This window comes from Symphalangus syndactylus, chromosome 17 (assembly GCF_028878055.3).
Source record: "Symphalangus syndactylus isolate Jambi chromosome 17, NHGRI_mSymSyn1-v2.1_pri, whole genome shotgun sequence".
Lineage (NCBI taxonomy): Eukaryota > Metazoa > Chordata > Mammalia > Primates > Hylobatidae > Symphalangus > Symphalangus syndactylus.
Genome location: NC_072439.2, coordinates 75223281 through 75239939, shown reverse-complemented (window position 1 = coordinate 75239939; position 16659 = coordinate 75223281).

Below are 16659 nucleotides of genomic sequence, written 5' to 3'. Positions count from 1 at the left end.
AGGATAGTAACATACTTAATATTTGTATCCCTCATGATACAAATTATTAGTAAATGACTGACTTAATAGATCAAACAATAAAACTAGTTGCTATATGAAGAGAATAAACTCGCTAATGAAGAGAATCTCTTCATTAGATGGGCTTGTTAATTTCTTCAGAAAATGAAATCAATAAGGAGGGAAGTAAAAATTAGTATGAATAATAATAATGGAAATAAAAGACCAAGATTGGCAAACCCGAGCACTATAGGGCATTCCAATTTAACCGTGTTATTAAAATTTCAGCTCTGATAAAAAACATCTTAGAATTACATATCTTATTTTGGTTTCTATACCAAATAGAAAATGATGGATTGATTAATACCAAATAGATCATGTGAGGAAGTAGCATGGTTTTCATAACAAATAGATGAGCAAGTATTTCATTGTTGCTTTTAATACAAAAGAGTTATTTTAGGCCGGGCACGGTGGCTCACGCTTGTAATCCCAGCACTTTGGGAGGCCGAGGTGGGCGGATCACGAGGTCAGGAGATCGAGACCATGGTGAAACCCTGTCTCTACCAAAAACACAAAAAAATTAGCCGGGCATGGTGGCGGGCACCTGTAGTCCCAGCTACTCGGAGAGGCTGAGGCAGGAGAATAGCGTGAACCCGGGAGGCGGAGCTTGCAGTGAGCCGAGATTGCGCCACTGCACTCCAGCCTGGGCGACAGAGCGAGACTCTGTCTCAAAAAAAAAAAAAAAAAAGAGTTATTTTAGGAAAAGGTGGAGTTTTTTTTTTTTTTTTGATGACCAGGTCAAATCAATTCAGTTCTGGCTTGTGATAAACATTTTAGGATGTTGTGAAAGATTGCAGCTCAGTGTCTGAAAAAGAAGAAATAAACTAAATATTTCATCTACCCGATAAACATATATACCTACTATATACCCACAATTTTTAAAAAATAATTTTAAAAATTCTGAAGCTGGAAATAAAGTAAAACAGAATTATAAAGCAAGTAGAGAGAAAAAAAAAAAAACCTCTACTATCTTCATAACTCCCCTGATGTAACCTCATATTAAGTGCTCAAGACTTGAATCTAAATGAATGGCAATTGGGAATTATGAAAGAAACAAAAATAAAAAGTGTTGCAACATTGTAAGTTCTAACTACTGCAAAGGTGATTGTTTACAAAGAGGTTCTTTCTACAGGGAAGAATCTACTCCCACAATGATGCTTAATTAGAAAAGACTACTTAAAATGCTTGACTGGTACTGACTATATTTCAGATACGTATTGGGAGAACACACCTGCCTGGATGCTAAATATACCAGATGTATCTTTATATTTCATGGACTAGAGATTGGTAATGGAAACTAAGGAAGTGATGATCAAGACTAGACATTTTGTTTGTTTATTTATTTATCTGGTCTTACTGTCTTGCCCAGGCTGGAGTGCAGAGGCACGATCATGGTTCACTGCGGCCTCAAACTCCCCAGGCTCAGGTGATCCTCCCATGTCAGCCTCCTGAGTAGCTGGGAATACAGGCACCATGCCATCACATCAGGCTAATTTTTGTATTTTTTTCTAGAGACAAGGTTTCACTATGTTGCCCAGGCTAGCCTTGAACTCCTGAGCTCAAGCAATCTGCCCACCTTGGCTGTGCTGGGATTACAGGCACAGCCACTGTGACTACCCAAGACTAGATATTTTAGCATGAGACTGCCACTTTTGAAATGGGGCTTTTTCATCAATGGTGGTTAGAGATGCTAAAAGATATTTACAGAGGGACTCTTAAAAGGGTTTAAATCAGAAATAAATCCAGATTTTCAAAACAAACTTGAATAATTCTGACTTGTTAAAAACTTTCAAATAATGGTGCCATTATGCTAATAATTAAGATTCTGCTTTCTTTTAGAAAGAGGTCTTTTTTACATCTATAATTTATACATTTATTTAATTGGTAAAATTGAAAAATATAGCAATTTCCAATTTCACAGGTTTTAGCTATTAACAGCATAATGCATTATTTTGCAGAATATTTTCTTCATTTCTGAATATGCATTTGTGAGGCAGTATTTACGGTGACCCTCTAATAACCTCAGAGCAGGTTCTCTTGATATTTTGGTGGCTTTTAATTCCATAGTACTATGATTGATTTTGACATTGCAATGTAGTTTAGAATGAGTTAAATTGTATAAAATTATCTTAGATATTTCTTAAGTACTGAAAAAACACAATCAGGAAACCACCTTATTAAATATCACCTATTAATGCTTACTGTAAAATATTAGTTTATTTGAGTCTATGTTTCCAATATTAGCAGAATATACTATAAAATTTGACCTAATAGGATGGGGAACCACATGAAAATTAATGTTCTATAGTTCAAGATGGAAAGAGAAAATTTTAGTTATATCCCAGTGACACTGACATCTCATTGACTTCACAGACAAGAGTTGGGTACTCTTTTTTTGGATAGGATTTTCTGCGAATTACATAATTAAAAGTAAATGCTAGCCTGAATTTTCATTATTGTTCAATCAGCAACTTAATGAGCATCTTCTACCTGTCCCAAAATATTTAGTTCCATGATTTCCAAAATATTAAATAAAGGAACTCTTAAAATGACATCTTCTTCTTCTTCTTTTTTTTTTTTTTTTTTTTTTTGAGACGGAGTCTTGCTCTGTCACCCAGGCTGGAGTGCAGTGGCGCGATCTTGGCTCCCGCAAACTCTACCTCCCAGGTTCACGCCATTCCCCTGCCTCAGCCTCCCAAGTAGCTGGGACTACAGGCGCCCGCCACCACGGCCAGCTAATTTTTTGTATTTTTAGCAGAGGCAGGGTTTCACAATGTTAGCCAGGATGGTCTTGATCTCCTGACCTCATGATCCACCTGCCTCGGCCTCCCAAAGTGCTGGGATTACAGGCGCAAGCGACCGCACCCGGCCTAAAATGACATCTTCTAAAGGAATGGTTATTTCTGTCTTGTCTCTCTGTCTCTATCTGTCTATCTATCTATCTATCTATCTATCTATCTATCTATCTATCTATCCATCACCTATCTATCTACACATTAATCTGTCTCTTTAGTTAATCTTTGATTACTTACAAGAAACTGAGAAAATATGTCACGAGTTTTTCAAAAATGATATATTTTTCTAAGATCATTTGTGTTTGGTTTTAGAGTTTGCTTTTGCTTGTATGTGAATAAAATTATTTCTGATGACCTAGAAACAAGCAGAATGATTTAATTAAACAGAATGACAAAACTATGTTACATTCAATGCATAAGAAATTGTTCAACCTTCCAACCATCACAAAATTCATGACTGTCAGCCTTTTCTTGTGTCCTCTTCTATAAAAGTTTCCCAAACCTTGCCTAGTGATAAACAAGCTAACAAATGGTAGATTTGTTACAAAAAAAAAATTAAATTTTGACACTTTATTTATAAATTGTACTAGGGGGAAGGGAGAGAAGGAAAGTAGGACATGGTAATATTTCAGACATAGTTGTTTACATAGATTAAGCAGAAAAGATAATGTCAAAACAGTTCAAAGCATGATTTGTTACGTCACAAAATAGAGTATGAGGATAGATGGTTTATGTGTTAACAGAAAGTATACTCATTATATGATGGAATGAGAATATAATTCTTGGCTTATGTGTAATACATTAAACCAACTCACAATTCACATCCTCATCATTCATAAGTCTGGTGAAGGTATAAGATATATCTTATAGCTGAAATTCATCATACAAAGGCTCAAACTAATCATTAAAACAACCAGAGTATATTTGAACAGTGGCCCAAAGAACTGCAGTTTTAAAATTCCTTCATAGACTCACTGACTCTTTTCGCTAAACAGAAAAAGCCCAAGAAGATAAGTGACTTAACTAAGATCACATTGAGGTCAGCAGCATCGCCCAGATGAGAAGCCACTGTGCCATGCCACACCTGACTTGATGTTTCCTATGATTGTTTTTTGGTATTACAGTTTCATTGATCTTAAAATATTGGACCACAACCAAAATTTAAAAATTGAAATTAACACATCAAGAAAGAATATCATTGGCCGGGTGCGGTGGCTCACGCCTTTAATCCCAGCACTTTGGGAGGCCGAGGCGGGCGGATCACGAGGTCAGGAGATCGAGACCATCCTGGCTAACACAGTGAAACCCCGTCTCTACTAAAAAATACAAAAAAAATTAGCCGGGCGAGGTGGCGGGCGCCTGTAGTCCCAGCTACGCGGGAGGCTGAGGCAGGAGAATGGCGTGAACCCCGGGGGACGGAGCCTGCAGTGAACCGAGATCGCGCCACTGCACTCCAGCCTGGGTGAAAGAGCGAGACTCCTTCTCAAAAAAAAAAAAAGAAAGAATATCATTAAATATAGTTAATGTGGTAATTGGAATAATACCCTCCACCACCACCCCCCCATAGATGTCTTAATTCCTGGAATCTGTGCATATGCCACTTTATATGGCAAAAGAGACTTTGAAAATGTGATTAAATTGAGGATCTTGAGATGGAGAGATTATTCTGGATTATCTAGATGGGTACCAAGTAATCACAAAGGTTTTTATTAGAGGAAGGCAGAGGGGTCAGGGGTCAGAATCAGAGTAAAAGATGTGTTAACATAAACAGAGATGAGAGAGAAAGAGAGAGTCAGAAAGAGTTGAAGATGCTACACTCTTAGCTTAGAAGACGAAAGAAGGAGCTACAAGCCAGGGAAAACAGGTGGTCTCTAGGCAAGAAAATGGAATTTTTTCTAGAACTTCCAAAAATAACACAGCCTTTGCCAATCATTTTAGATTTCCGACATCCTAAACTGTAAGATAATAAATCTGTGTTGTTTTTAGTCACTAAATTTGTGGGAATTTCTTATAGCTACAATAGAAAACTAACACACTTAATTAAAAATATTAAATTAAAAATATTAAAAATATTATGGAAATAATCAATGCTGCCCATAGAAACATAATGTGAACCACATAGGAAATTTTAAATTTCCTAGCATCCACATTAAAAAATGAAGAATCAAGTTACATTAAATTTAATACTGTATTATATTTAGCCCAATATGTCAAAATATTATCACTTCAACATATAATCAATATGAAAGACTATTATTGAGAAATTTGTTTTCATATAAATATATTCAAAATCCAATGTGTATATTATATTTAGAGCACATCTCAACTTGGAATAATTCCTTTTCAATAGCTCAACAGCCACATATGGTTAGTGACTACCATAAAGGATAGTGCAGATTTAGATTATAAGAAACAAGTTAAAAAGAAAATTGTATATATTATTCCATATCATTCTAAAGCTCTGTCACAATCTAGATAAAGAATCACAAAGGCTTCTACAAATTATCAGGATGGTTTTACAGGCAAGTTTCTGAAAATTTTGTATTTGAGAATTATATTTAAAAAGAAAGATCTGAAAAGAAACCAAACTTAAAAACAACGTGAAAGAAGAGTATGATTACCTAAAGATACCGAGTTGACTGATGTTTGTAAAAATGCCAGCAATAATAGAAAGAAATTTATCTGGTATTTTTAGAAGAAAATGATAGCCAAGGATGGGATCAGAATAACATTGCTTGGGGCCAAATACATAATAATATGAACAAATGACCATGAGAAAAGCAAAACTATTAAATCTCAGCTCCAACTGCTTCATACGGAAGAATGGTGTTTGAACTGGGAAAGAATATGATGGTGAGGAAATCAGAAAGCCTGAAGGTAACTCAAATTTGTTTTAAGATTTCAGGTCCAAATCTGTTACCTAATTTAGAACACCAAAAGTATGTGAAGAAGTGTTCTTGGAACTAGTATCTATTATTTTTAAGTCACCATGAAAAAGTGCCATGAAAATTAACTGTCCTGGTTTTCAAACAAGATTCCATAAACTGAAGTTTACCAATCTTGACATTAACTGAAATTCTAAAACTGATGCTCACGTGTGTTTGCTAAGTGTAAAGTCACCATAATTTTTTTTTTTTTTTTTTTTTTTTGAATTACTGGAGCTGCGTGCTGTGGCTCACACCCGAAATCCTAGGGCCTTGGGATGCCAAGGCCTTTGAAGCCAGGAATTTGAGACCAGCTTTGGCAACATGGTGAGACCCTGTCTCTACACAAATTTTTTAAAAAATAGCCCGGCATGGTGGCATGAGACTGTGGTTCTAGCAACTTGAGAGACTAAGGCGTGAGGATCACTGAAGCCCAGGAGTTGGAGGCTGTAGTGAGCCATGATTGTGCCACTGCACTCTGGCCTAGGTGACAGAGTGAGATCCTAATAATTATTGGAGTGGCAGATCAAACGTGTCATTTGCATTGTTTATCTTAACTGCATCCAACGGCTTTTACAAAAGTCACCCATACAAAAGTCACAAAACTGTGACATATGGGCTAAATGATGGTGTAGTTGAATAAAAAATTTAAAAGTTGAACAATCATTCTACTGTAGTATTCAATATATGTTCTCTCATGTTATCTTCTCTATTCCTTTTTTGAGGCATAAAATTCCTAAAGGAATTTGTTTTGTAATTGGGCTTGTCCATTAAGTATGTTAGTTTCATGGTAAATAGGAATGAGACACTTTAGTAAGGAGCTTGCCTTAGATTACAGACTTTAAATAAATTATTTAAAACCATCAACTGTTTTGGAATTAGTATTTTCAATGATGCTTTACAAATTATTTACTTATAATGAATTTAAATTCTTTAAATATTCAATTTAGTCAAAGTTTAACATCTATTTTCTCTGTGTCCTCAATTGAAACAGAGAAGTCAAGATCTTATATTTGGGTTACTCCCTGCTACACAAATATTTCTATTGAATTAATCAACTACATTTTTAGTTATCCAAAGGTATTTCTATTGACAGCATTTAATTGACTTAAAAAGAACTTTACCTTATAAAAAGAGCACAATTAATAAAAACTTCAAAATTAATCTAAATTTAAAACAAATTGGTAATTAAACTGCAATTTAGCATCAATCCTAATTATGACTGCATACATTTTAAATGAACTTTCATAATATAATGGCAATGTATTTTCTTTCTTTTTTTTTTGAGACGGAGTCTCGCTCTGTTGCCCAGGCTGGAGTGCAGTGGCGCAATCTCGGCTCACTGCAAGCTCCCCCTCCCGGGTTCACGCCATTCTCCTGCCTCAGCCTCCAGAGTAGCTGGGACTACAGGCACTACAGGCGCCCACTACCATACCCAGCTAATTTTTTGTATTTTTAGTAGAGACGGGGTTTCACCGTGTTAGCCAGGATGGTCTTGATCTCCTGACCTCGTGATCCGCCCACCTCAGCCTCCCTAAGTGCTGGGATTACAGGAGTGAGCTACCGCGCCCAGCCTTTTCATCTTTTTTGACTCTTAATCCTGACACAATCAAAAATTTTTTCTCTATCCTTCCTCTTCCCATACTCACTAAGAACTAGACCAGGAAGCAAATATAACAGACAAAAACAATAATAATAATAGCATAAAAATAATAAGATCAGGAAAGCCTGCCTTCTTCCTATGCTCATTATCCATTTTCCTCTCCCCTACTCCATTTCCCTTGTTTCAACATACATATAATATACATAATTATATTATAAATGATTATATATTAAATATACAGAATTAAATGTATATACTTAATATATATAATATACATATGAAGATACATGTATCCCCATTTCGTCATTACAAAGACTAACATTTTTAACTATGTATTTGCTCTCTCAGCTGACTTGAAGGCATGCAAACTTAATAATCATAATAGCAAAAATAATATCAACTCTCATTTGTTGAATGTATCCTCTGTACCAATATTGTACTCAGTTCTTAAGCTTATAGGTTTTTTTCAAGTTTGAAGGGTACACATAATTTTTCCTACTTTTACAAGTCAGAAAACTGAAACCCAGTAACACTAAGTGACTTGCTGCTACTAACAACGGATTAAACTGAGATTACATCCAAGTTTAAATCCAAGCCTCCTGTACTTCCTGTTGATTGTGAAGGGTGGTAACTCAGAGTTGAAGAGAATGGGTACTGAGGAAATAGTTTCAGGGTTCAGGAGCTAATATAAATGGAATGGACAGTTGAGGGGTTCTTCTAAAAAAGAGAGCATCACCTTGTAGTGATGGGATGCTCCAAGTACTTCTTGAGAGGCAGAAATAACACCAGGACTTGGGGTAGCTTTAGTTCTCCTGCCTCACACAGGGCAGGAGAAGTTACTACTCAGAGGATGAAGGTGTCTCCTTGTAGTGAGATACAGTGATTCCTCCCTGGGTGAAGCTGAACTATGTATTAAGGCAAGGGAAGACAAGAGGAGGGCTCTGGTGAGACTGCAAATTGGGAACTGTAAGCAAAATCCTCCGGAAAGGACTGATCAGATGAGAGAAAATACCCAGGATGCCCCATTCAAAACTGCATTCACAGCAACATATTTGGTTTCCCTCTTTATCTGGGAAAGGGCACTGGCTCGAAATCATAACTACGACAACCAGAGAAAGGTGTAACTAGAAGCACCAGGACAGAATGACCAGTAAATATGAAAGCAGAAGGGTCAACTAAGGTCAGGGAAATAGATCACAGAGGATTTGGTAACAACAAGATTCTTCATCCAGAAATTGCAAGCAATATTGGAAATTCTTGGCATGGACTCAGATTGGTTCATGGCTGCATGGCTGTGCCCGCCTCACTGACCTCTGCCCTCCTCATCTAACTTTCATCCAATCTATTTTTCACACTGACACCAAAATAATATTTTTTTATACTACAAATCTGAACAAATCATTTATCTGCTTAATTTTTACCAGAATTAGTGGTTCTCACTATGGTTGCACATTAGAATCCCTTGGATCCCTTGGGAGGGGAGTAAAAATATCAATGGTCCCTTCCTTCAAGACCAATTAAATCATTATCTCTGGAGCTGGGGCTAGGTCACACTTTCAAATTATCACTACATGCAGCATGGGTTAAGAACAGGGATCCAGAGATGTATTTTAGACTGTAGAATGATAACAAAGTCCTCCTTAAATTGGATCCTGATAGCATGTGGAGATGTGCACAGGATTTGCACTCAGAAAAACCTGGGTGATATTTAACTATATTATTCCCTCTGAGTAATAACTTCTTAGAGGGAAAAATTATTCTTTTTCCTCATCTGCAATGTGGAAGTGGCTGTAATATTTGTAGAAAGAGTTATCTATTTCCTTCAACCTTAATTTTTTACCCTGTTCACACTGCGTAAAGCTTTGTTTTAACCTAACACATACGTAAGTTTTGCTTTTGAGAATGGGCAGTATTATTAATAGGAGAAAGGGCTGCTGGATTTGAAATGCTCCATTAAAAGATCACCACCACCAACAACAAAAAGCAAACACCTAAACCTACTTCTCCTGAGCTTTGTTATGAAACTACTATGAAAAGAAGATTCATAATATCCCAGCCTAATGCATGCTCTTAAGCACAGTGAATAACTCAAGGAAGCATCCTGGGATATAAGGTTACCATCACTTTCCAATGAAGTTTAAAATGATCATTAATATTTATTTTTCTTTTAATAAAACTCATTCTGATAAATCTAGAAAGCTATGGAGAAAATTGTCCAGGACAGAGATTTTTATCTCTTTTAGGTAGGGGAACTTGAGCCAAGAGAAATGCAACATAAGAAGTGTGACACCTCCATTAAATAACCAGATTCATCATGCCAAGGGCACCTTATATATTAGATACTCATACCTAGAGACAGCTTTCAGCATGGGTAATATTTTCCTTAAGAATAACAGTCATTTTTAAAATACCTTACTATTCACTAAGCACTTCAACATATCTGATCTTATTTCAGTTTTGGAAAAAAATCAAGACAAGAAGGGCAGATAATATTTGTTCCTCTTTTATAATTAGAAAAAATCAGCTAAGAAAAATTGGCTCCCTATGGCCACACAGAGGTCTGCCAACCATAAAAATGCAACCTTTGAACTCCAAGTCTACTGTTCTTTCTAATAGTAAACACTGCTATTTTACCTTAAATGGTGTGGGGTACAGAAAGACCTCAGATAACTTAGTCTTGTGGCTTTCAACATATTTTTTGTGGAGGTCAGTTTTCCAAAAATAAAAAATAAATAGGCCAGGGATGGTGGCTCAGGCCTGTAATCCCAGCACTTTGGGAGGCCGAGACGGGTGGATCACGAGGTCAGGAGTTCGAGACCAGCCTGACTAACATGGTGAAACCCCATCTCTACTAAAATACAAAAAAAATAGCTGAGCTTGGTGGCGTATACCTGTAATCCCAGCTACTTGGGAGGCCGAGTCACGAGAATCGCTTGAACCTGGAAGGTGGAGGCTGCAGTGAGCTGAGATCACGCCACTGGACTCCAGCCAGGGCGACAGAGTGAGACTCTCTCTTAAATAAATAAATTCACTTCAATTTGTAAGCAAATAATTCAGGCGAAAACAAAACTGATATAGTATAAGTGAAAGAGGCAAGGGACAAAGAGCTCTGGCCACCAAGTTCCCATCCCCACCTAGCATCCATTGGAGACAGGGCTTCCTGGAGCGCTAGTTAAAAACCACATGCTCCTTTTCAAAGAAGGAAGCAGAGGCCTCAGAAATTAAAGTTATTTGGTTAAGCTCACCCAGTTAAAGATTTCAGGTCTCTGGATTCCTAATGAAATGCCATGTTATAGTGTCTCCCAGATCACATGGTTGTGAATAGCTTCAGCTACCACCTCCAAGCTGGCCACTTCCTTTCCTGACCAGCAATCTCTTTTTCCACACACTGCCTCTCTAAGCATGCTGCGCTACTTGTGGCTTTTCAAATCCACCTTGCTCTTTCTGAAACATTTCACCTTTGCACATGATTTTCTCTCTGTTTGAAAGCCTTTCCTTTTGGATGCCCTCTTTCCTAATCAATCCACCTTTCTAATTTCCATAGATCCATCAATTCTTACTTTAGTCAGCACTGCCTCTATTAACCCTTCAGAGATACAATCTATCCTACCTCACTCCTCACTGCCACTCTTGACCCCTTCTGGCCCCCACCCTCAAGCTAGGCTGGGGTTAAGCCTACTCAAACTATGCTTATCCTTATCTTTTACCATACTTGCTTGTATTAATTGTTCTTTGGGAGAAAGAGTTTTATCTACATTCCTACCTTTGCTCCCCAGTATTTTGAATCTATTAAGTATCACAATCAGAATTTAAAAGAAGAAATGCATGAACGAGTGAATGCTATCTGCTAAGTAATTTCTTAGAGAAAGCATCAATGTGGGGTAGTGTAGAATACATTCCAAAGAAATGGGTCTCAGTTGAACTTGCTGCCTATGCTATATTGTATTGCCAGAAAATGACAGTCATGGACCCGAGCAGCTCCCAATTCACAGCTCTTAAAATTTCCAGGACCATGACAGAGATGTCTTGCTAGATACCTACATTAAGCACCCTAATCTTTTATTCATAAATTTGAACAGAAAAAAAGAAACAGCAAGCATCTGAAAAAAAATAGCATTAAAAACGATAACAAATAAATAGAAAAAAAAAAAGAAAAAAAAAGAAACCATGATGAGAAAACAGATATTTCTGGAAAAAAGAAAAAAAAATTTAAATTTAAGCTATTACTCTTAGGGAGTTGAGGGACTACTGTTTTAAGAAAATAAAAATAGCCTTCTCTGAAAATATGTCTATAATATAGTAAAGATTTTGGATAGAACTTGAATGTTAAAATTGTTAAAAAAATTAATAAAAGCCCTGAGTAACAAAATGCATGTGACTGCAGATTAATTCATAAACTGAAAGATGAACGAAAAATCTCTCACTTAAAAACAACTAGTATTATAATAGATTTTGAAGTAATAATAAATTAAAGCTCACAATCTCAGTTATCCCTGTTGTTTTATTTTACTTCTGCTGGTTTCAAGAAAAACTAAATATAATAATTTTATTAAAATTATGTGTAATAAAACACATTTTCCAATTGTGCCTAATGTTCTCCTAGAACTGACAGGATAAACTAACACATTATTAGTGTAAAATTCTTTTGAAGAGTAATTTTACTGCACGTTTTAAGAACCATGCATTTCCCTTGTGCTACAGCATTTTTTTTCCTTGGGGAAAAACACTGAGAAAACAAACACAGAGTGTTGAAGAAAGAAGTCCTAGGTCGGGCACGGTGGCTCAAGCCTGTACCCCAGCACTTTGGGAGGCCGAGCCCGGTGGATCACGAGGTCAGGAGTTCGAGACCACCCTGGCTAACACGGTGAAACCCCGTCTCTACTAAAAATATAAGAAAATAAATTAGCCGGGCACAGTGGCGGGCGCCTGTAGTCCCAGCTACTCGGGAGGCTGAGGCAGGAGAATTGTGTGAACCCAGGAGGAGGAGCTTGCAGTGAGCCGAGATCGCGCCAATGCACTCCTGCCTGGGTGATAGAGCGAGACTGTCAAAAAAAAAAAAGTCCTAGACACTCCTTTCCCTCCTGAAGCTAACTTTATTTTCCTAATTTGTTTTGTTTTTGTTTGTTTCTTAAATACTTTTGTTCACTGTTGCTCAAAGAATGTAAAATTTCAATTAGATAGGAGGAATAAGTGTAAGAAATCTATTGAGGCCGGGCGCAGTGGCTCACGCCTGTAATCCCAGCACTTTTGGGAGGCCGAGGTGGGTGGTTCACTTGAGGTCAGCAGTTCGAGAGCAGCCTGGCCAACATGGCGAAACTTTGTCTCTACTAAAAATACAAAAATTAGCCAGTCCTGGTGGGGGGCACCTGTAATCCCAGCTACTCCGGAGGCTGAGACAGGAGAATCGCCTGAGCCCAGGAGGTGGAGGCTGCAGTGACCCAAGAAAGTACCAGCCCGGGTGACAGAGTAAGACTCGTCAAGAAAAAAAAGAAAGGAAGAAGGAAGGAAGGAAGGAAGGAAGGAAGGAAGGAAGGAAGGAAGGAAGGAAGGCAGGCAGGCAGGCAGGCAGGCAGGCAGGCAGGCAATCTATTGTACAAGAGTGTAGATTTTAAGTGTTGTCACTACAGATAAATCATTATTTTTTGAGGTAATGCATATGTTAGCTTGATTTAGTCATTGCACAATGTATACCTATTTCAAAACATCATGTGTAACACCATAAATATACACATTTTCATTTGTCAAATAAAACATGAATAAAAATATTTTTCATTATTCATTTATTCAAATTACTGTTAATAGTTTAATATAGCTTCAGAGTCTTGATGTTCAATAAGAAATTTCTTTACTAAGAAGGTAAATATTTTCCCCTTCCTCTATAGGGGTTTGCTGGAGGTAAATCAAGTCCAGCACTTTAATTATCCTTCCTCTAGAAATTTAATCCAAAAGAATAATCCCAAAGAAGGAAAACCTGTATGTGGAAATGTGGTCCTGACGATAATTTATAGCAGCAAAATTAGGAATAATTAAAACACCCAGAACTAGTGAAATATTTAGGTAAAATATGCTAATACACTTGATAAACATTATTATATTATATAAAAATACAGTAAAATGTTCAGCATACGATGTAAGTGAAAGAAAGTTTTCAAAATGAAATTTGTGCTATAATTTCAATTATATAATAATATATGCATTTGAATTCCAGAAATTTGAAGGAGCACATAAAAATTAAAATGTTATTTTTTGAATGAGTGTATATATTCTTTATTTCTATTTATCTAATAAAGCTAGTATAACAGACTTTAAAAAACTAAAAAAACTACAAAATATTTCATTTTTTCCATCAATATCTCAACTTTATATGGGTTAAGGGTATTATTTAACTATTTCCAATTAAATGTATGTATGACTCATACATTCAATCCTAACTTCAAATGGAAGTTCTTGAACTTGGTGAATCTGCCCTCTCTAATTTATCTTATTTTTTAGAAGGTGACCATGTTAATGCAGTAATAGAAACTTACATGTATGCGTTTTACAGTTCTCAGAATTTATACACACACACATAGAATAATTCAATTCTCTTAACTACCAAGGTTAAAGTCAATAAGAGGAATAGGTATTTTAAGAGCAATAGGCACTATTCTTTTTTAATAAATAAGGATAAAGAGGAAAATGAGGTCCCACAGGGGCACAGAATGAGACCCATTTCTAATCATTTACTTGACATTAGTGGCATCTCATGGTACCATTTGGTAACAGAATACTTCATTATACATTGAACTGATAGAGGATAAATCTCCTTTTCTAAAGTTTTCAAAATAGAGGATAATTTCATTTATTTACATTTTCTTTACCCTTTTTTACTCAATACAAATTTGAAGACATACTATGTAAAGGTAGTCTACCAAGTGCTAGAGATAAAGAAGTGTCCAATATACAGGGCATTTTTAAAGGATTTGCAGTCTTAAGAGTGAAGATGTACACAAAAATAAATATGTATGAGTCAATATGATAAGTGCTGAAGCAAGGATCAATAGCAGATAGTTAAGGAAACACTTAATTGTTTGCAGGGTGAGGGTAGAGAGGGAGTATGGAAAAGTACTTGAGAAAGATACTTGAGAAAGTATGGAGGATAAGTAAGCCTTAATGAAATACGACGGGGCAGAGAGTGAGAATATTCAGAAAGAAAATATTTTTTCCCAAATTTAATAATTTGACAGAATTTTATTAATGGGTATTACTAAATAATCAAATTTTGCAAGCATTATTTAATTCCCAAATCATTGTCTTAATTTGCATAAGATTTGTCCAATTACACATATTTGGGTGACCTACTAGCCCACATAATTAACCAATTTGTCTGAATGCTGCTGAAGTTGAGGTTAAGGAAGGTCAAGAACAATGCCTAACGATTAAAACCTAGAGAAGCAACTCAGGTCTGTAGCTTTAATCTCCATCCTGAAGCTATTTCCTACTGAAACCACAATGCATGAAATGTACAGATCGGTTAACCCATTTACTAACCAGATATAGTCATGAATATTTTCAAGCTCTTTTTAAGGTTAATTTGAAATAATAATGTACTGCTGTATAAAAATTACAGGCTTACGTCTCCTTACAATACCTCACTCTGTATAGGCCAGTCTTTATCTAATCCCAATACGCTCATCCCTTCTTTCTCTACAAATAATTTTGCTTACTTTGAGTTTCAAGAGGATGAACATAGAGATTAAATCCCTACTTACAATAAATGGAAAAATTGGTTCAATCCTCTGAATTTTCATATATCTAAACAGCTTTAATTGGTATTGTTTTCTTTCATACAAAGGAAATGCTCTTCAATACATCCATCTGTGGCCTTAATAAAATTTTCATTCTAATATCTGCTTAATCTTCATTGCAATTAATTGTGCTCAAATAAAAATTGTCAGGTCTCAGAATATTTCTGTCTTTCAAAGCATTTGGGGATAGTATAAATTGGTTTACCTTTATGTGGTAATACATATAACTAGGAATTTGAAGACCCATGTCTGGAGCTGCTGCTTCTTTCTCTGTGGTGAGAGTTATCTTGTTGTTTTTCCTCTATTTTCCTATGCAATGTAATAAACCTACATCTCTGGGGAAGTGCCAATGTTCTTATGCTGTCTTTTAATTCCTACCCTCCCCTACGCCCATCATAATTATTAGAAGTAGATATCTAGCTTTCTGAATGCACTCTAGCTCTTTTCCTGGCTTCAGTGGAGTAGAACAAACAGGAATTCAACAGCATAGGTCTTGGGATTTAGTAAGATTTGGAAAATATTTTGCTGCTCAACTTGCAAATCCCAGTCACTTCTGTTTTACTTCCAGGCAATCTCCCTCTTCTCAATCCCATGCTGCTTCACTACAAAACATCTGCTTTAGCCTTCACAGTCACTTCATTCTCCATCTGTAAGGCAGCCTATTTCACTGTATTTGGTCTATTCAAGGTGCCTGGAAGTGACTACTGTCTTGTATTTTCACCTGGCTGTCCTTCTCATAAGGCCTATTTCCTAGAACTGGCTTCTGATGTTCCTCTGCTTCTTCCCAACCTTATACTACACATATCCAGACTGACATCTTCTCTAACTTTGCCCTGTACTCCTTGTGTCTCTCATCCTTATCATCCTTGGCAGAGTTGAGTTTCCCTTTTGGCAAGATGTAGCCTCATCATTCTCTCTGCTCAACACAACCTCAACTTCTAGACTGTAAGCTCCCAGAAGATAGGAGTTTTGCTTATCGCTATATTCTCAGTGTTCAGCAAATAGAGGTGGATAATAATCATTCACAGAATGAAATAATACATTTTCCTTATGAATTCCTATTAGCTTACTGATCTCTTCACAGGAGATAACCCAGGTACAACATAAGGCAATAATTGAATAGGATATAATTTAAAACAAGTTCAGTTAGGCTATAATAACAACTTTAAAATTCCTGTTGTTTGCGGCAACGATGATTGATTTCTCGTGTTTGCAACATGTCCAACATGATTCAGTGGGGTTCTTGGTTCTCATAGTAACTCAAGGGTTCAGAGTAATGAAAGTTACACCATCTTCTGAGGCTATCTCCTCAGGAGCTCAGAGTTGATAAAGGGGAAAACAGTATGGAAGATTCTACACTGGATCTTACATGCTCAGTCAGAAGATCACTTAACATTGTCTCATATGGTCAAGGCAAGTTATATGGTAGCACTCAAACTTCAAGAGCATATGGTAGTACAATCAATGAAGAGAACTGGAAATATTACTGAGGA